We start from the raw sequence: 22,152 nt of genomic DNA on the forward strand, positions 1-22,152 counted from the left end.
TCCCTAAAGGGTCTCTTGCAACTCAAGCTGTTCTTGACCTCACTATGTAGCCCAGGATGACCTTAACCTCACTGTGTAGCCCAGGCTGACCTTGCTCTCATAATGTAGCCCAGAATGCTATTGACCTCACTATGTAGCCTAGGATGACCTTGACCTCACCCTGTAGCCCAGGCTGGCCTTGAACATCTGCTCCTCTTCCTTCTACTTCCCAGGATCTGGAATTACAGGTGTGTCACCTTGCCTGGGTTTAGTATGACAATTCTTACTATATAAAGGCATAAAAATTGGCCATTTGTCTAAGTGAAAGAACATGTCTAAGAAAGATTTATAGAATATCATTTAAATTAGTGCAAATTAGAACTAATATGAATGGATTTATACTTTATAGTAAAGAACAGATACACTGAGATAGATGCCTCTAAAACAATAATTAGCTCTATGTATGCCAGAGTGGATACAGTCTTTTAAATGTTGAATAAGAAATGTATCATATAGGTATACAGGGTAGCACACACCCTTAATACCAGTACTCAAGAGGCAGAGTCAGGTGGATCTCTAAGTTTCAGGCTAATGTGGTCTAAATAGTGAGTTCCAGGATAACCAGGGCTACACGTAGAAACTCTATCTCAAAAAAAGAAAAGAAAAAGAAAAAGAAAAGAAAAAAAGAAAAGAAAAAAGAAAAAAGAAAAGAAAGAAAAGAAACAAAGAAACAAAGAAAAGATGTATTATAGAAGAACACCTAGATTAAAAGCCTGAATGCATACTTAAAAATTATATAAAATAGCCAGATGTGGTAAAACATGAGAACTTGTCTTCAAAAACCAATTATATGGATTTATGCAGTAACATGTGGATGGGGTAACTTAAGACAGAGGTGAGGGAAAGATATCAGAAATATAAGAATATAATAGACCTGAAACAAGTGTATTTCTGTGCTTTTATATTTTTCTGGCTTTATATGTTTGAAATATACAAATACATGTTGAAATGTAGTATTTGAGAAATATATACATATTATATATATTTGAGAAATATATACATATATATTGAAATACATGTTATTTGAGACTTTCATACATGCATACAGTATATTTGACTCATATCTATGTCCCTCTCCCCCTTTCAACTCTGCATAGGCCTCCCACCTTCATGTGCCTTTATTTTTATGACCCCCTGGTATAATCAGAGTTGCCAACATGCACATGTGTGGGACCATGGGCACCCTACCAGTGCTCATACCCCCAACGAGAAGTAACTGCCTCTGCTATCAATCATCAGCTTCCAAATGCTCCTCGGTTAGGGGCGGGGCCTTGTGAGCCCCTCTCCATGCCCCTTGGGACGTTGATTGGCCTGATCTTGTGCAGATGTCATGCAGCTAGTCACAGCTGCTTTGAGTTTCTGAGTACAATGGCTGTGTCATGTCCAGAGAACTATTTAAACCTTAACAAATAGCAGTCTCCATCCAGACAGTTCCACAGACTGGAAGCCTGTGGCAGTGTTGTTTCTAGAAGGGATGGGTGACCAACAGAGAGGCGGGAAAGCCGTGTTTCCTGCACACGATGGACTTCACTCAGTAGTGGTTTGTTGTAATCCGCAGAATTAAACTCTTATTTGATTTTATAATTTTTAAAGGAACGTGAGACCAGGTTAGTGTACCATGCTGAAAGTGATGAGTCACGTGATACATGGTACACAGTGCTCTGAAACCGCTGTGTCATTTCCTTATTTAGAAGCAGGTGATGTCATAGGCGAATGTCCCTTCCCCTCCCCCACTTACCTCATCCTGTCTGTTAATGGCCCATTGTGCCCCCTCTACTCCTTCAGAGTCTTTGAAGGTTTAGTTTGAAGAGTCACTCAGGAACCTCCAACTCCTCTGTGGTTCTGACTGGAGCCCTGAGGTCGCATAACTTTTCTGGGGAGTAAATTATGACATCTAGGTCTTTGCTTTGATTTAGGATGAAACAGAACAGTCCTTATTAAGGAGCTTTCTCGGCCACTTATGCGGGTGGACCTTGTCAGAAGGCAGCTTTTCCCTTCCGTCAGGAAGGGGTGTGTTACTCCTCTGGCCTGCAAGCCTGTGTGTGCTTTCTTTCTCAAGAGCTCGGTTAACGACTTGTCACCACGATCCTGGGTGATGTCACGGGGGAGATGGAGTTCCAGGCATCCTAACACATTTCTTCTAGAGGTCCAGGAACTGGGGCAAGCGTGCATAGCCTGTGCCAGTGACACTCTCGATACCAATCACAGACGCTGGCCAACAACGGCCTCCACTCCCGCTGGGCCATCTCCGCACACCCTGCTCTTTATGAACAGGGCTCAAGAACACTGTCGCCCTGACACAGAGATCACATCATTATTAGAGAGCCAGTAACACACTTGTGGCTCCTTAAAGACTCTGTCCTCCAAGCTGTGCCTTTGGCAGATATTTTAGGAGCTGCCTGTCCGCAGTGGACACAGCCTGCGGATATTGAACAGCCGGGAAAGGATTGTTCCTGTATCACACCAGGGCCTTCCTTCCAAAGGCCTTCTCATCCAGAAATAAAATGCCATTTCTTAGGAGGAAAATGGAAGGGTTTTTTTTCCTTTCCTTTCCTCTCCTCTTGTACTCCTTGAGAGTGTATCACTGGGGCAGATTGGATCAAAATCTGCCCAAGGGTGCCACAGACAAAAGGGAATATCTGAAGTGTCCTGAAAGCAGGCTCTGTCACTGGATCCCCTGCTTCCTGTCAACACCTCCACGGGAGGCGGGTCTTCAGACAGGTGATGTTAGGTGACCACACACACACACACACACACATACACAGGCTCCTCCAGCCTGGAAAAGGAGGTCAAACTGATAAAGCCCCTACACTGCATTTGTAAACTGCTCCCGCTTGAGGGTTTTAAAGCATTTTTTGGTCAGTTGGGAACAAAGGAAATGCCCTTTTCAGGGCTGGAAGAAAATAAGTTAACAACTTCAATTGCTTCCCCTGCAGGGGCTAGCTGATGAGGAGACCTCTCTTTATGGGGAATGGTTCATATGCCGGAGCATGCTACTGGGAAGCTGCCTTATCTGAGATAGTATCACTCTGGGGGTCGCTAAAGAGCGAGGCTTTTCTGGTGGATCTGTAAAACCCAGAATCAGGTCCCAGAGACAGGTTAGAATTGTATGTCAAATGCACCGAGTTAAAGAGGAAATGGTTTTGATTTAAGCCATTCTAATGTGTTCTGTGAGTGCACACCCAACCATTTACAGTACCCTCAGATGGGGGGCTCATCTACTAGCCTCAGAAATACCCTTTTAAACTCCACTTTGGGGAGCTGAAGAGATGGCTCAGCAGGTAAAAGCGCTGGTTATTCTTCAAGAGGATCAAGGTTCGATTCCGAGAACCCACATAGCAGCTCACCATCTATAACTCCAGTTTCAGAAGATCAATGCCTTGCTTAGTCTCCAAGGGTAGTGGGCATTCACATGATACCATACATGCAGGCAAAACACCCATACACATAACATAATAATAAAAAGCAAAACTTCTACATCATGGCTGCTGTGGCCTCCATGGATCCCGAAAGCCGCAGCACTCATCAATGTCTTCTAGAAAAACAGAACCAATACGATCAATACAAATATTTAAAAACTATTAGATTAATTTTCTTCAGAAAACCAACAACAGCTAAATCACACCCGAGAGGCTGAGAGCCTTGTAGTTGCTTGGTTCTTAAGGCCAGTGCCTTGGCAGCCATCGTAATCTCACCGTGGCAATCTATCTCACCCTGAAGAGGCCTAGAACCGGGAACTTGGTGGTTGCTCCCTCCACGGGCTGCGTGCCTTAGCAGTGCTAACTAGGTTGTTGGAGGTTTGTCGGTCCTTGGTCAGTGATGAATGGTGGTCCAGGTCCCAGTGAAGGCGGATTCAGAAGCAGCATCAGGGGAAGGCGGCTCCGTGGCGAGAGGGAAGACCCCGTAAACCCAGGGCGAACGGTCTTCCTTCTTCTGGGCATGCTCCTCTTCATCTGGGCTGCTTCCAGAAGGCGCCACCCACATGAGGGTAGGTCTCCCCACATCACTTAGGCAATTAAGACAATTTCTCAACTGAGGCTCCCTAATTAGGAGATTCTAATTTGTGGCAAGTTGACATTAAAACCAACCATCACAGCCTCTCTGGAAAGGAAATACTATTGATTTTTTTTTTCTCCTATTTAAGAAAGTGTCCTGAGTAGTCTCAGGGAAGGGTCTCGTCTGGACTGGGAAGTCAACGCTGCCGAGAATGGGGAAAGAGGCTGCTGTGAACTGTGCTGAGTTTCTTTCTACGTGGGTGGGTGGGTTTGAGCTTTGGTGCCCTCTCCTAAATGGAAGGGGGTGAGTCCTATGAAAAGAAACTACAGGCGATCAGGGTCATGGGTGGGGGCTCTGATATGATAGAGGCTGAGTGCTTACCAGAGACACCCCAGAGACGCAGCTATCTGCCTGGACAAAGGGTTCTCTAAGCAAGAAGGCAGGCGGTCTGAGGATCCAACCTCGCAGCAAGCACTTGGGCCTTGACCAACTCAGCTTCCAGAACTGCAAGGAATGACTTCCTGTCACAGGCCCCACAGTAGTTGGTGGGATTTTGTCACTACAGTACTGACTGACTAATGCAGGGACGTACCATGGTAAAATTCTGCACGGGTAGCAGTGAGTTCTCTCTGAGATGGACGAAAAGGGCGAGAATACAATACACCCTCCGTGTCCTGTTCTGAAGCAGAGGCAACTGAGAAACAGCAAGTGATAAGGACAGACTTCCTCTATCTCTAACTAACTAAAGGTGGATTCTATGAAAGACATTGCATCGGGGCCAGCAAGATGGCTCACTGGGCACAGGTGCTTGCCACCAAGACTGATAACGAGAGTTCGATTCCCAGGAAGCACATATTATAGGCAATGAGAACTGATTCTAGCAAGGCGTTTTTCTGACCTGTACATGTGTACAGGGTCATGTGCATGCACGTGCCTGTGCAAACAGACACACACACACACACACACACACACACACACACACTAAATAAATAAATAAATAAATAAATAAATAAATAAATAAATAAGTGGGTTTTTTTAATTCTAAAAATGGGACTTAATTGTCAAAATTCCCTCCCTGGAGATTTCATGAGTTAGAGCTTAATTCTTGTCACAGGGCGCTGGGACATCGGCCCAGATAGAATGTAAAGCATCTGTCTCCTGTCACAGACGAGAAGAGAAGGAGGGTGCTAGAAACCCTGCTCAGGCTGAACTTAAAGCAGCTATTCTCTCTCCCATCCATTCTTCTAGGAGTCATTTTATCTTTCGTAAAAGCCCAGTCACCCTCCCTCAGTCACTTGCCACCCCCTTCCCCAGCCGTCCCTGCATCTGTTCCTCTTTCTTGAGATGTCCCCACAAGGGGGACAAAACTGTAACAAACCTCCACCCCTTCCCCTGCTGACCTCCCACTTACAAGTTTATTTCGTAGACCGGTGACGGTTTCCATCCGAGGCATGCAAAGCCTTGCCTTCAGATCTACTCAGACTCTGGGACAAAGGGCCTGGAGCTGCTGAAATCCCCTTGACATTCCGAGGAGGTGACAGCTTGGTCAGTAAAGTGCTTGCCTGTTAAGCATGAAGACCTGACTTTGATTCTCAAAACCTGTGTTTCAAAAACAAAACCAAAACAAACAAAACCAAAACAAAACAAAAACCACCCAACAGCAGCAACAAATACAACAGCGATGGAACTGGGCATGGCGGCAGCCCATCAGTGTTTGGCTTTACCATCTTCCTGACTGTATTTGGAGAAGGATGGAAAGCAAGGTGTTGAGGCCGAAGATGAGGAAGAAGGTCAGGACGCCCGAGGCCCTCTGCACAGAGCTGTGGGGCCGCTCTGGAGGCCATTTCTTTCCCTCATGTTTCTCACCCTCTACCACTGCTCCCAGTAATCACCCCACCCGGCTCTCAGCCATCTCCCTAGCCTTGACGGACTTGTTGCTGAATCATAACTCAGCTGCCCAGAATGATATAAATCTGTGATTTCCTTTATTCAGCGGCTTTTATGCGATGGAGGGAAAAGGCGTGCTTCTAGAATGTGAACAGACCATTGTCATCGGCCTCCTTCACAGACCTTGCATCTCTCCCTTATGAAAGACAAGAACAAACTGGATTTATAGTAATTAGTAACATATTTAAGCCACTTTCCTCATCTTGAATAACAAAGTTGAATAGCACAATCTTGAATTTTTTCCCTTTTCAGTTGATAAAATGTATCTTGGTTTTTGGAAAGAAACCCAGTACAGTGCTGTGATGAGTTCTACTGGACATCATTATCAAGGGTTTCTCAAGAACTTCCAAAAATCACACTACGCTGAGGCTCAGTTGAAATGATGGGTTGAAGGGGTACATGTCTGGTGTGCTCAAAGTCCTGGGTTCAGTCCCAGCACCACACAAATGGAACTGGCAGTGCACACCTGAAATCTCAGCAGTAGGCCATCTGCTGATACATGGTACGTTCTGGTCTAGCCTGGGATAAAAGAGAGGCTATTTGACTGCCTTTTGCTAGGCAGTATCTTCTACCTAGCAACCTGATGGGGCATGCTCATGAAATCTCAACAATATGACCATCTAAACAAGACCTGGATAATGACCACACCAACTGAAATGTCAGCGTGGATGAGGGAATCTCAGAAGGCCCCCACGCCTAGATGAAGAGCTACAGACATCAGTGGCTACTGAGAGAGGGGGAAATCGGTGTTCTCTGGGGACAGGTCCCTACCAGGGCATCCAATCCCAAGTGGTCAGCTCTAAACCCGTGCACCAGTGAACCACACTAGATGGACTCAGTAGGATGTCTCTCTCTCTCTCTCTCTCTCTCTCTCTCTGTGTGTGTGTGTGTGTGATAATAAAAATTACAGAATTTGAGAGGAAATGCCAGGGGATGGAGAGGGACAGGGACAGTGGTGGGAATGATGTAATGCAGTATTCATGTATGACATTCTCAAAATAAGAGAGAGAGAGAGAGAGAGAGAGAGAGAGAGAGAGAGAGAGAGAGAGAGAGAGACTTTACAAAATGACAACAGCAGCACCCCTTCAACTGGTGTACTGTGTTCTGTTACCCTTTGTCCACCCAATTTGGGCAGCTGTGGTAGCCAGCCAGGGCGCTCTTTGCTTCTAAGACAGAGAAATGAATGAAGAAATGCCAACTGCCCCCTGCTGGTGGAAATGGTCAATACTCTTGACTACTGGGACAGCTTTAGATAACCCCTGCTCCACACTACTATATCAACTTCAAAATAACTTCAAGAGCTTTAAATACTTGGTTTTCAAAACTGAGGCCAAGAGGCTGGAGAGATGGCCACTGTTTAAGATTTTTTTCCTGCTCTGGCAGTGGGTTCGGGTGGGGTTCCCAGCACCAGTGTCAGGGTGCGCACCACAGCCTGCTACTGAGCCGGGAGAGCTGATGCCCTCTACTGGTATTTTCGCCATTTGAGTGCATACGTGTACACACACACACACACACACACACACACACACACACACACACACAGCTCTTTTCCTGAAGTAGTCTTTGAAGATGAAGTCTCATGAGTGGCGATGTGGCTTCCCTGAGAGATGAGACTTCAGATCCCCATGCTGCTGTTCAACTCCTGGCCTTGGCATTTAGTTAGTTGTAAGATTTAGACAAGTCAACTAATCTCTTGGACCTCATTTGCAAAAATATAAAGCCAATAATGCACCACATATGGGTCATTATGAGGATTAAGCTACATTATTATCTCAAGAAAAGCGTTTCCACATGAGTGGTACAATCGGAAGGTGTAACAACAGAGGGCAGAGGGGACAAAGCCCCTGGAGGTTTGCAAGAATTAAACAGTAAACTTAAGACATTCATCATGGATATTAGCGTTATTACAGTTGCTTAATATTTAATTCTTAGTGTTCTGTAGGGGACCAGACTCTGTGGAGAATGTAGATTTAGGCATCTATGGGCTTCCTGAGTCTCAAAATAATATGCACACACAGCAAAACTTCTCACAGACATGATGGGAGAGCCACTTCCTACACTGGTGTCAGAACTCACTTTCTAACAATATGGACACTGCTCTAGAGCGGTCAACAGGGAGCTTCTGTGCCCACTGGCTTCTTTGGGAGTGATGTGGTCAAGGTTAGTTTGTAGGCTGTACTGCCTGAGTTAAGCTCTAAAGGTTATAGTACTGACAAGGCTAACATGCTGGAGTACTGGGAAATTCATCAAAGCTTTCCAAAGAGGCCCAGAAATTCTTTAGTTCCTTTTAATCAATATTGCATATAGCACAAAATCTTAGTTAAGGTTTCTAGTGCTATGATAGAACATCATGAGCAAAAGCAACTTGGAGGAAAGAAAGGGTCTGTTTGGCTTATATTTCCATGTTATAGTCTATAATTGTGGTTCAGAGTAGGAACTCAGGGCAGGAACCCGGCAGCAGGCACTGATGCAGAGGTTGTGGACGATCTTTGCTTACTGCCCGCTAAGCCTGCCTTCTTATATACCACCTGCCCAGACCACCCACCAGGGTGGGGCCCTCCTAGAAAGTGCCTCAAACTCTTGTCTAAAGGCCAGTCTTCTAGAAGAATTTTCTCAGATGTAGTTCTTTTAAATCTGATAGCTCTGGCTTCTGCAAGGTTGAACAGAATAAAGAAAGAGAAAACAAACAAACACTCTCCACCACCATCAACAGAACAATTGATAACAGAAACCCAGGAAAGCTTGTATTTGGGATTTTTCTTTTTCCGTTGATTTCTCAATCTTTAGTATGCTTTTGAGTACTGTCGCCATTATGGGCAAGGTATCAAAAAGTGTCAAACCCAGGGCAGCGGCTTGGGGCTTGTTTGGGTGGGAGGACTATATATCTCGTTTGCATTTATTTTACTCCCAGCAGGTTCTTCTGTGCTCACATCTCACACAGTGTATATTTAATTTAGTGAATTGATTGGATTGCATGGCAAACACTGCTGAGACGCTAAGAAAGAAAGTCACACTAGAGAAAATCTTTCAAGAGCACAGGCAACTCTTCAAACACTGTTCTTCCTGTGTCTCCAGAGGGAAAAGAGTAGTGAAAAGTGTAGCTAAGGACACATCACTAAGGAGTTGGACGGCCACTTCAACCAAGGCAAGAGACAGCTTGCAAGAGAGACCCACATTCTTCAGAGCACGCACCCCCACCCCCCACCCCCCATCCCCCCCACCCCCCTTTTATATGCCTTTTAAACTATGAAACACATGCATATTTTATGTATAAAATACACTGCCTATTGTAATTGATGAATTAATCAGAATTTTTCATATTTTCTTAATGTAACTTTTTATAATCTCAAAAACTATCCAATGTCTATCAGTCAAATAACGATCACAGCTTTTGTTAATATACATAAAAAATGATAACCCTCATTACATTCCTTGTTGGCCTTTTTAATGTTACTGAATTTCTCAATAAGTTTGCTTGTAAATTCATCACTTACTGTAAACAGATGCATGATTGAATTTCCAAAATATTTTTCACAGGGGAAGTACTCAGCCAGTCCTTGGCCTAGAGTTTTCGTGAGGATTTTTGCTATCTCAGAAGTGATGAATATGGAGTGACTACAGTGCTAAGCTTAAATACAGTATTTAGACATTTTCTGCTTAGTCTTTTTGTTCAGGTTTACAATGCAGTGAGAGAACTGTAACAAATGCTTTGTGGGGAAGAGTTTTACCAAGAAACTTTCTCCATTCTTTCAGGAAGGAACAATTAGTCAAAGCCTTGTAGTTCACTCGCTCCTTAAGAGACTACTCTGTAATCTGGTTCTGTCTGAAGTAAGTGTCTGAGATCAGCTGAATCCTGCGGCACACGGTCAGACGGCCCCAGGCAGACAGCCACAGCATCTCTCTATTAATATCGACTGACCTTCTGACATAGAGGTCAAATAGAGGCAAGTGTGTGGACATTTCCCCTCTTATACCCCTGGAAAACTAAAGACCTAAGGCTTGAGGTGAGAAGTTCTTAAAGGGTTTTATACAACAAGTGGATCATTTATTTCCTAACATTGTTCCAAGTACCAATCATGAGCATGGTCCCACACCAATTTTAGGAAACCTATGTGAAGCACTCAAATGTGTCCTCAAGGACACATGGCACGTTGTGACATACCTATGACATGTGGCAAGGTAAGTGCTAGTTGGCTCAAATTGTATGTGCATTTGTGTGTGCGTGTATGTGTGTGTGTGGGCACGTGGGCACTCACACGCCTGCCACGAAGTGTACAATCAGAGCACAACTGGAGGAGTCGGTCTGTTCTTCCACCAGGAGAGTCCCAGAAATCCGACTCAGGTAATCAGGTCTTAATTCACTGAGCCACCGTGCCAACCCCTGTGCTATTTACACAATTGGCAGCGCAGGTGTGACTGCAGCAACATTATAAGTAGGTGCAAAATGTCTTGTGTTACAGTGTTGCAATGGCTGTAATGTCATTAGATGCTAGGCATTGTTTTCAGCTCCACTGTAAGTTTATGAGACCACTGTTGTCTAAACAGCCTGTGCTTGGCAGTTTTGACTTTATTCAGTGAGGAGCTCAAGGGATTAACATCTAGAGTGAGTCCTAGCCAGTGAGTGGAGTTGCATTGGGCAGGCTGGCTGCTCGCTCATTGGCTGGAGTCCTGGAGCGGGGAGGGACTATGCCTCTGAGGGTGCTCTTAGGCATTGAAATGGGATAATGACTAATGAGAAAAGAAAGAATATCCCTGTGGCATCAAAGAAAGGAATCTCTTGGAGGGTAACACTGCACCTGGGGTTAAATTCTTCTCTCTGCAGCAGCATTTAGAAAATTGACTCAAAAGACAGGAGCAGTGTCTTAAGGATCTTTGGGATATTATCTGAGTGCACAGAGCTTGAGTGTCGCATCACACGCATTCCTGTCCTATGACTCCATCATAAAGGCTTGGCATTTGCAGCCAGGTCTTTGGACGAGGGGCTCAGCCCTGTGCAATATCAGATTCCACATGATTAAGTAACATCCATCAGCTGAAGATGGGCCTATAAACACCAGTGTGGACATAATGGACCACATTTGGCCTGCTTGTTTGGGACTGCAAGGAAAATAAGATTACATAAAGAGCCCTCTGGCCTCAAGAAAGAATTTTCAGTTGTAAATCGCTTTTGAGACCCATGTTGAAATGTAATAGCTTAATCCTTAAAACAGAAAGGAAAGGATCTCTTTTTCTGTCTTTGTCTTTGTCTCTGTCTCTGACTATGTGTGTGTGTGTGTGTGTGTGTGTTTCCTACCCAAAGTTAATGTTTATCCCTCTTTTTCTCTAGATATTTTTTCTTAATACAAACCAGCTTGGTACATTGGTAAAAGAATTGCAGCCGAACATCCAGCCAGGATTTGAGTTGCTTCTGCCTCTGTGTGAAGTAAATAGTAGCAAAAAAGTCACTTTAGAACTCCATTTCCTTGACTACAAATGAGGATAATGATGCGCACACACCCCCCCCCCCCCAACCTCCGTGCTTGCTTACAGAATAGAATGACCTAGAGCCGGGAGACACTGAAGCACTTTTCAGAGCAGAGTTAACTGTGTTCTCAGCAGCATACAACATGGCCCTCTGTAATGGGGCAAAGTCAAGGTGTGAACCCCAAGACAAGCTCTAAGGTTTCCAAAAACAGGGAGGAGGATGAGGAGAATGGGGAATGGGAGAGGGGGGGGGGGAGGGGGGAAGTACCCATGTAATGCTCCCATGTAATGCTGTACTGGGTAGGTTAAATTGTTCCTAAACAATTTGAAATGTTTAATCCCTTTCTACAAGACTTTTTCTCCTAAAGTAACATGACTGGCCTACTCTCTGGAGGTCTCCCAGTGCCTCAATTGTTTCTTTAGTATCCTACATCTTGGCGTGGCTTTGAGTCTAAGTTCCTATTTAGCTAGTTGTTTTATATATGCCATTGAACTTTTAAAAATTTCTTTGAGCCTCAGTTTTCCCATTGTTGACGTTCAAGAGGTCCTTTCCTTAGTACAGTTAAAATATTTAGAAATATGGTCTGTTGCTGTAACTCCATTGGTAGACCGCTTGTCTAGTAGGAACTAAGCCTGAAATCTGATCCCAGCAGTGAATAGCAACTGTAATCCCAGAAGTTTAGAGGTGGAAGCAGGGGCATCAGGAATTCAAGTTTATCTTTGGCTACGTGGCATGATGGTGAGTTTGAAGCCAGCCTGGGATACATGAGAACTTTTAAGAAGGAAAGAAAGAAAAATATGAATGAAAGGAAGGAAGAAAGAAGGAAGGGAGGAAAGAAAGGGGGAAGAAAGAAAGAAATTTAGAAACAATACTTTCAATACCAGCATATTGCCTGAAACCTAGTAGGCATGCACTCATGATTATAAATTTTAGCCCTTGTTCTGCATTTAAATCAGCCATGTCACTTATAAGCAGTTTAACCATTGAGCTAAGACCCTATTGCTGAAGATACCTTATACTTCAGTCATAAGACTTGGAGAAATCAAGTTGGTATTGACTTGGATGCTTCCTCCCAGTTGTCTAGCTTGCACAGTGCTGTAAGGTGCTATTCAAGCTACTAGGGTTGGGGCAGGAGTCATCCATAATTTTACCCAACTTCAAACCTTGAAGGCTATGGTCATCTTGGAAAGATAATGCCCATTGCTACATGAATGTTAGGGGGGCTAACCAACCACTTTCTGATTAAGTCTTTCTCCACTGGAGAAAACTCATGCCTGCTTGTATAAATTTGACCCAAGAACCCATGGGTGGAAAACTTCTAGTCCTCAGAGATGCACTACTATTATTATTTAGCTAAATGGACATTGTGTCTAACTGCTCTTTAAATTCAAGTCTCTAGACCTATAGATAAGTGCAGCTCAGAATAGAGAAATTTTAATTCAGCAATATGGCTGCTCTGATCGCATCCAAAGACTTTTCAGGTCTGTGTGGTTCAGCTGGACACACAGACATGTCCCCAGTACACACCTTTAAAGTAACATCAGTTTGTAGAAGGAAGCAGTCATGTTTGGAATTGATGCCTAATTGAAGGGAAGACAAAGTTACAAATCAGAGAGATCTGACAGAATGAGTCAGAGATAGGAAACACCCAGCTCACATGAGAACAGCACAGAAAAGAAAAGCTATTTAAGAACAGTGCAGGGAGATAGAATTGATCAGTTGGGAGTCAGTGCAGTGCGGTAGAGTTGAGTTTGTTCTTGAGTTCCTGCAGTTCAGTTGAGGTCAGCAGAGGCAGTTGAAACCAGAGACTAAGAAGGAGACAGAAGATTAGAACAAATTGCCAGAGTTAGTTTGAGGCTAGGTAGAAAAATTCAGTGAGAAGTGAAGAGAAGCCGGTTTGAATCTGTCAGCTTGGTGAGGTGTTTATGTTTGAGGCAGAACAGCTAAGCTGAACCAGCCAGCTGGAGTTCAGAAAGCGCTAGAAAGGGTGATCGTACTCAGCAGTAAGCCTACAAAACAACAATCACATGTGATGAATAAAAGCAACATTTAAAGTTCTCAGTGTTCATCAGAGAAGCTTCTTTGTACAATGGATAACAGTTACTACAGAGACTCACAACCGGTCAAAACACAGAGATGAGTATCTGTGAAGTGCTCAGCATTAGGTGAGCTTCTATATTCTACCCTCTTCTGAAACGTTCAGGGATCATTACAGAAGAAGAAGTGTGTGATAGTTTGAATGGGAATGGTCCCACCCTCTTATGTTTATGTAGTCCCCAGTTAGTGGAACTGTTTGGGAAGGACTAGAAGATGTGATCTTGCTATGGGTGTAGATTTCTTGGAATAGATATAGACTTCATGAAGGAGGTGTGTCTCTGGGGATGGAGCTTTAGAGTTTCAAAAACCAGGCCCAGCCTCTCTCTCTCTCTCTCTCTCTCTCTCTCTCTCTCTCTCTCTCTCTGTGTGTGTGTGTGTGTGTGTGTGTGTGCGCGCGCGTGCGCGCCTATTTCCCACCGTGATGATCATAGATTTGATCTCTAAAACTGTAAACAAACCTCTAATCAAATGCTTTCTTTTATAAGAGTTGCTTTGGTCATGGTGATCCATCTCAGCAACAGAACAGTAAATTATACAGGAGGGAAAGATTTTAAGAGCCAGAGGTCTCAGAGGAGTATGTCAAAACAGCAATTTCTGGACATCGTTTTGCTCACAAACTCACAGCAGGTATAGTTGTCTGCACAGAAGCTGCACATGATCAAGTGAGTCAGTATTCCAGTGTAGATGGAAAAGGACACACATGCCCCACCTGTAGGTAGATAACTTCAGGAGGGTAACAGCTGCTAGGGCAAGTGTCTGTATTTCTTAAGGATGTAATCTCTAGCAGGCTGTTCGTCCTCCAGTACGTGGCTCCACACATGGACATACATAGGCAGCACTAATTGAACTCAGTAGGCTTGAGAGGGTGAGAGAGATGGAGAAAGAGTGAGAGAGAGGGGAGAAGGAGAGAGAGAGGGGGAGAGTGAGTGAGAGAGGGGGGAACATGGAGTTGTGAGGAAGTATGAGGGGATCTGGGAGGTGGTTATGGAGGAGGACGTGAATAAGATCAAATGCATTGTATACATGCAACAAATTCTCAAGAGTTGACTTGAGGAAGGGCCGTGCAACCATTGAGCAACATAAGAAAAGTTTCAGAAGCTGAACTTTGAAACAATGCCAGGTATTTCCATCCTGACCCTGAGAGAATGTCACAGGTAATTGAAGTGGACTGAATACTGACCTCCCCAAAAGACACATCCATGTCCCATGCTCAGAATGTATGACTGTAACAAGTGTTAATAAATAAGACACCATTAAAGCTCTTAAGATGAGGTTACTCTGCATGGTCTGAGTCAGGCCTCAAGCCAGTGATGAATGTCTCTCCGAGACAGGAGAGGAGAAAATGGAGAGACTGGGATCAGAGTGATGCTGTTGAAGAATTTCTGGAGGAGGCAAAGAACGACTTTCACCCAGTATCTGAGGGAGCACAGCACCACCAACTCCTTGCCTTCAGTCTTCTCTCTTCCATGACGGTCAGAGAATAAAATCCATGGCTTTAACCCACCAAGTGTTTGGGCACCAAGTGTTTGTGCAATCTAGGAAAGTAGTGCAGGGTTTCACCCAACGGCTTGGAATGATGTTGGCGTGTATATGAGAAGCTCCTAGCCAATGGTGGCTGCAGGCATGCATTCCTCAAGCACTCCAGTTCCCCAAAGAGCAAATCCTCGTGTGAGTCTGCGGGTGCTGTGAGGAGGGTGTACTGAGCTGGCAAGCCTGACCTCGGCTTGTCTAATAGCTTGATCTACCACAGGCTGTCGACACCGGGGCTTTTCCATTTTATTTTTGTGCAGGCTCAGTCTCGTTTTTGAATCAAAGAATTTGTTCTCCTAAAGCTCTCACTGCTTCGAAGGTTCAGAACTTAAAAATAACATGCACGAAAGCTCTGTTCAAAGGCATGCATAATACACTTCCAGGATCTTCTGGGTTACAATGGGCTGCCTCTTCCTGAAGCTATAAAAATTCAGGGAGCCACTTTACCCAGTTGTGCAAGATAAAAGAAAAACCACTGAAACAGGCAGTCAGACCAAGGTTGGGGGCCACCTCTGCCTGTGGGTTGAAAAAGGACCTGAATGCTAAAAGAAATCACTGGAGAGACAGGAGTGTGGGTATGACAGATTTCTGTTGCCTGCGCTTCTGAGTGTAGCCTCCTAAAGAAACTGCTCCTCCCCTTCCACCCCATTTCTTCACCTCTGTCTCCCTCCCCTCCTGTCACTCTCTGTGGTCTCTCTCTCTATGTTGTCTTAGTGTGTGCATATGGATGCGGGTACACGTGTCTATGTTGAGATATGCATGTGGAGGCAATCTTGGGTGCCATTCCTCAGATTCTGTCCTTAGTTTTTTCAGACAGCCTTTCCACCGGCCTGGAACTCATCACACAGTCTAGACTGTCTGGCTAGTGAGCCCTAGGGATTCATCTAGATCTACTTCCCTAGCACTGGGATCACAAGCACTCGGAATGCTTACTTCATATGGGTTCTAGGGATGCAACTCAGGCCTTCATAATTAATGGGCCATGTCATTTCCTGAAGGAAGCAGAACTTTTTACGTATTCCTAAGATTTTATAAACCATGGGCAAGATGGGAGCAAGCAGGAAGCATGCTTCTTTGGTTGCTTCTTTAATGAATGTCAAGGTCCTTCTGACCTTATGCTGACAGGTGAGAACTGCAAATGTCACATGACGGCTACTCTGTGTGTCAGTCTCATTTCCTAGGTCTGAAGACAGCCAAGTCCTCATATGCCCTAAAACTGAGACCTCTTAGGATCCCTGATTTACAGAGGAGCAATACCAAAACTACATTTGCCCAAAGCTGTACAGTGAGGGCATGGAGTCAGTTCAAACCTGGGTCATCTGAGGCAAGATGCCATATCTCTGTTACCTTGTTAAACCATGAGCAATGAAAATGCTGTCCATGGAAATACCTGCCCATCACATACTCCAGCAGTTCCTTAGATAAAAGACCAGTTTCTTTGGGTCAGCTCTAAAGCTCTTTGTATTTTTGGGTCAGAGCCTCCAATGTCCTCAGTGGTGCTTGGGTCTCTGTTTAGTAGCCATCTACTGTTGATAGTTACTGGGAAGCCCTGAGGTCTATTCCCTGTTTGTCTCTGACCAGGCTAGCATCTTGCCCCTGGCTCTCATGCCATGAGATGACAGTCATGAATACACAGCAGGTCTAGCTTCTGTGGCCTTCTGGCATTGAAGATCCATTGAGATTCTGTGGATCTCCTCACAACCTACCTCAGTCATCACCTCTCAGCCTTAGTTCAGATCTAGACAAACAGGCTGTGGGTCCTTGTCTCTTCCTCTAGACACCAGTAATACTTGCAGTGCCCCTCTCAGTTCCCAGGCAAAGGGAAGGAACATTTCTGTTTTTCCTTGACTCTCATGTCCCTTCTAGACTCTTAGCCTGCTATGGGACCATTTCCAAACCACACCAGAAGCTGCTTCAAAGGAGCGCAGCATTGTCAGTGCACCAGAGGAGGTAGGAAGTAGAGTGTAGAGATAAAAAAATTATTGTAGGTCTCAGTTTCCTGTGACATCCCAATTTGTTGTGGGGGCCATCTTCTGCTATGCAGCAGAGAAAAATGTTAAGTTAGAGCTCAGTCTCTTCTGATTTTAAGAAAACTCTCTCTGAAGCTAATATATGGGGGAGGGGAGTTACTGTTGAGTCTATTTACTGTTAAATCTCCTTTGATGTTGACTGTTGTTTTCCTCCTTTTTCAAAATGGCTTCCTTGGGGTCCTAGAGGTTGGTTGAGGGTGGAAATTCTCGGTCTGAAGTCTCCATTGGTCTCTGTCCAGTGTCTGAGTGCCCTTTACTGTTATTGGTCAGGATGTGGCCAAGATGTTAAACCTTAGGAGAAATCCATTAGCCGAGGTCCCTGTCATTTGTACCAGGCCAAAACTGCCTCTGTTGTGAGTTTTTGTCTTATTGCAGTATGAAAACCTCGCTGTCCCCTTTCAGTTCATGTGAGATTCAGGTTCTCCTCCATGTGCCTTGTAGGTATTGGAAATGAGGCTTAAGGAAAGACTAAGCTGACTCTTGTTAAAATGCTAAGACTTTCTTCAGAACCTTTACAGTAAGGGTCCTGTCTGTTACAATATGAAAGAGAAATTGTGCTTGCGTCTGAATGCACAAATGCAGGTGAAGATGAAATGCATCCTTGTTGGCTCCCTGTTGCCATGATGAACACCATGACCAAGAGGAACCTAGGGAGGAGAGGATTTTGTTCATCTTACACACAACGGCCCATTGTCAGAGAAACCAAGGCAGGAAATCAAGCAATGCAGGAATCTGGAGTCTGAAACTGAAGATGAAACTGTGGGGGATGTTGCTTACTGGTTGTTCTCCAAGCTCATATTCAGCTACCAAATATATATATATATTTCAGGACTACCTTACTGGGGTAGCACTGCCCACAGCGATCTGGGCCATTCCCTATCAAATATCACTCAAGAAAATGCCTCCACACACTTGTCCACAAGCCAGTCTGATAAAGGAATTTTCTCACGCCTTCCCAGGTGACCCTAGCTTATGGTCAAGTCGTCAGAAAACCTAATCAGCCCCAGCAGCCAAGAAGTAGAGCCAGGGAGTCAGAGTGAATGGAGAACTACTAAGAGACATTAAGGAGAACTGAGCACTGTTGTACACACCTGAAATCCTAACTCATGGAAGGTAGAGAGAAAAGGTTCAGAGGTTCAAGGCTAGCCTGAGATATGTGCCAAATTTGAAGCCAGCCTGTGCTACATAAGGGCCTGAGTTGGGATGGGAGAAAAGAGGGAGAGGGAGGGGGAGGGGGAGGAGAGAGGGAGAAATGGAAGGAAGGAAGGAAGGAAGGAAGGAAGGAGGGAGGGAGGGAAGGAGGGAGGGAGGGAGGGAGGGAGGGAGGGAGGGAGGGAGGGAGGGAAGGAGACAGGCTAAGGAAAGGAACTTGGTTCATGGCTACACTGGGGGTGACTCAGTGAAAGTCTTTGCTAAGTCTTGGTTGAACATGTCAAAGACAAAATGAGGCCCAAAGCTGAGGTCTAATAAAGAAGAGGGAGGGCTCAGGGAAGCCTCACTGCCATGGACAGAATCTTTGTCACCAGACACCCCCTCAGGTCAGTCTAAGCAGACATCTCCCTCAGTCCAAACATCCTCAGACCCTTTTGCCCCCAAATTGTCTGAGTTTTTCTGGCACCTTCCTCTTGGCCTCCCTTTGGCTGAGGCCTGGAGAATGGAGGGTGCTGGATGAATTTCCACAAATGCAATCAGCAGCTCTTCTGGACTGAATTCCCTGCAAGCCTCCACCTCCTCTCACAGAAGAAGGCACACTTCCTGTCTGGTAGAGACTTTTCTAAAATGTTTAGCTACCCCATGCTCCACTCTGTCTTCAACTCCAATGCACACGTGGAGAGTGGTGGAAGGCGAAAAGAAACTTTTCTCACCCGGTACAGGACACCTGTGGGTGTCACTGTCCTTTCTTAGCTCCCGCTCCTATTTGGGGAGTCACAAAGCAAGAGATGAGCCTTTTTCTTTATACTCTGTCCATCTTCATCATTCCTGACAGGCAGATGCCTAGCTGGAAAAGAAAAGTCACACAAAGGTAGTGAAAAAGAATCTATATTCATATATTTTGAAACTAAATTATTCCCACTGCAAAACCAGTCACTGTTTACTGTCCCCCCCCCCCCCCCCCACTCTCTGCATAGCTGTGAAAATTCATTTCCCATAGTTTGAAAGGCATTTGGAGAATTTCATTCTCCTTAATACCAAACCCTTCCTGGTTTTCCGTTCTGCCTTACTCCAAGATAGAAGGCCAAAATAAAACAACAACAACATCCCTAGATTTTGATGTAGGTGTAGGAGACAACATTTCTTTCTCACCCCTATTCTGCCTCAGAACTCGCTGTAGCTGAACAGTTCTGTCTCACCCCGGAGAGACACTTAGGGCAGAGCACAGAGTTGGGCAGGGACTGTGTCTGCAGCGGAAGGAAGGAACATACTGGGAAGTTGTGGAGGCCTGTCTGTCCTCCCATTCCTGACCCAGCAGTTGTTCTAAGGACACGATATAGGGACAGATGGAGCATTCTTCTGGGTGTGTTATACTTAGTTGAACTGTTTTGAACCCCCATAGCTTCAAGGACTGGCTCCACTCAGTGATTTTTTGGGGGGGACTGTGATATTCTTTAATTTCTCCTATTCCACTTAGACTGGCTCTACTGGACTATAGCCTGTAAGTCAGAGCCCCATGAATGTGGCTATCTATGGTCTGTCCAGCACCCCTGCTTCTCTGGTGACAGACTCGCATTGTAGAAGTCAACACGAATTTCCATAAGAAATACTGCAAAGCTTTCTCCAGTAAGAGACATCTGTGGTAGGAGATGCAGTGAGTGGTGGAGGAGGTGCTTAGCATGCTCTGAGGCCAATCCCCAACCCCAGAAAAATAAACCAATATTGCATAAAATGCAGCGAATATCAATAAATGGAAGGTACTAAACTGAACTGTCTTTTGAGACAAGGTCTTGCTATGTTAGTCACCCAGGTTAGTATATTTAAGGGGAGGTTCTGATGCTAAGGTCCTGTTCCCCAATTGGTTCTTGATTCACCAGTAAAGAAAGCCGTGGGCCAGTTGCTGAGCGGAAAGTAAAGAAGGGACTTCTGGGTCTCAGGAGGCAGGCAGGGGGCTGGGAGGAAGGAGAGGTCTTCCTGCCATGGTTTGGAGAAAGAAGAATGCAGGAACCATGTGAGGTCTCAGAGGAAGCTAGGACCTGTGGCCTCCACTATAGGCAGGTAGCCAAGGATATTTGGCAGGGGTTAGGTGGGAGTAGCCACTGAAGTTTAAGGCAAGTAGAAGACGGAGATAATAAATTGGAGATAATAAATTCCAGGTGGGAGATAGTAATGCCCAGCAATCGTACCTAGAAAGAAAGTTGTAAAGTAACAAACTGTGTGTGTGTGTGTGTGTGTGTGTGTGTGTGTGTATGTGTGTGTGTGTGTGTATGTGTGTCTTTTATCCGTGGATTCAGGGAGGCTGGGAGGGATTGGTGGCTTGACTGATCCTGTATCAAAAGGTGATAGATTAAAACTACCCACATCAAGTATAGAACTCACTCTGTAGCTGAAGCTAACTCCTCACTCAAAGTCTCCTGCCTTAGCCTCTGATGTGCTGGGATTACCATCCATGCACCGTCAAGCCTGACTCCTGAGCTGTCTCTTCCCTAAAAGGAAAATTCACTAGCAGAATATTAAGAGTGATGTGATGCTCTGGGTGGGACCTGGGACCTTCAGAAGACAGGCAAGCAAGCCCTGTCCCCTTTTCTGTGCATCTTTACTCACAACTCCTCAGTTTGTGTCACTGAGGTTTCAGCAACATGCACAGATTACTCTTGGTGCCGATTTTTAAGACTGAAACTAGGAGTTAAGCAGTCTAGCTCAATCCAGTGAGTTAGGGACAGAGCATTGCATACCATAAAAACATGGCAATAGGTGGCAAAAGGATACATTTGATGGCCCACTCAGAGGTCTGTATTTAATGAATCGATAGAGCTCAAGTGGTTCTAAGTCTCAAGATTTTTGAGTTGCAGTCAGGTGTCTACAGTCCAGGCCAGTGTGTTTTGAAGCTGCTAAAGCCTTCTAGAACACATGGCAGAACCGGGTGTGGCATCAAATACATGCCAGACATATACAAATACATAACAAAATTATCCTCTTGAAGTCCTTACTTATCCAGCCTTAGTGATGCAAGTCTGTAATCCCAGCACCTGGGAGGCTGAGGTAGGAGGATCCCAGGAGTTCGCGGCCAGCTGGATCTACATAACGACGCTGTCTCAAAAAAAAAAAGTTTCTCGCCAGGTCTTAGTGATCGGGTTCAGGTCATCATTAGTATAGCTGGTTTATGGCGCAATATTTAAAGAAGGGCTAAAACCCAAGACTCCTGTGGTTGAAGCTAACGGAAGCTACCATAAGGCAGCAGGCTTAGGCTGCTGTATAGTAATACATCACAAGCACGCTATGACCTTCTCTCTGTAGAGCTAGATGCTGAAGCTAGAATCTGATGCTGTTTCAGTGAGATGCCTACTTCTCTTGACCACTGTGGTCCCTCCAAACCAGTTTCTGCTACGCCTGCAGTCAGCCATGATTTCAAAATAGTAAACAGAAAGTTCCAGAAACACACACTTCTTAACCTGCAAGTTATGTGCCATCCTGGCTAGCAGGAAGAGCTCTTGCACCTTTCCACTTGGTCCTCACTGGGATGTGGCTCATCCCTTTATCCAGTGTTTTTAAGCCGTAGATGCCACCCTGCCTAGCAGTCATGTAGGAGCCACCTAAGTTATGACTGACTATTGCAGTTATACTTAAGCTTAAGTAGCCCTGATTTTATTTAATGATGCACCAGAGCTCAGGGTGATGATATTGACTGTTGGGAAGTACCAAAGGTAAGGTAAAAGTGTTGACTTTAAGTTAAAAAAAAAGAAAGTTCTTAGCTTAGAGAATGAAAATGAATGCATACTGAAGTTGCTGAGACCAAAGAATATATTTTGAGAGACCACAATAATGTGATATTTGTTATAACATATTATAACAATATGTTTTTTTTGTTCATCTGTTTAGGAAAAATGTCAGCACATA

Source organism: Apodemus sylvaticus, chromosome 4 (genome assembly GCF_947179515.1).
Source record: "Apodemus sylvaticus chromosome 4, mApoSyl1.1, whole genome shotgun sequence".
NCBI classification, from domain to species: domain Eukaryota; kingdom Metazoa; phylum Chordata; class Mammalia; order Rodentia; family Muridae; genus Apodemus; species Apodemus sylvaticus.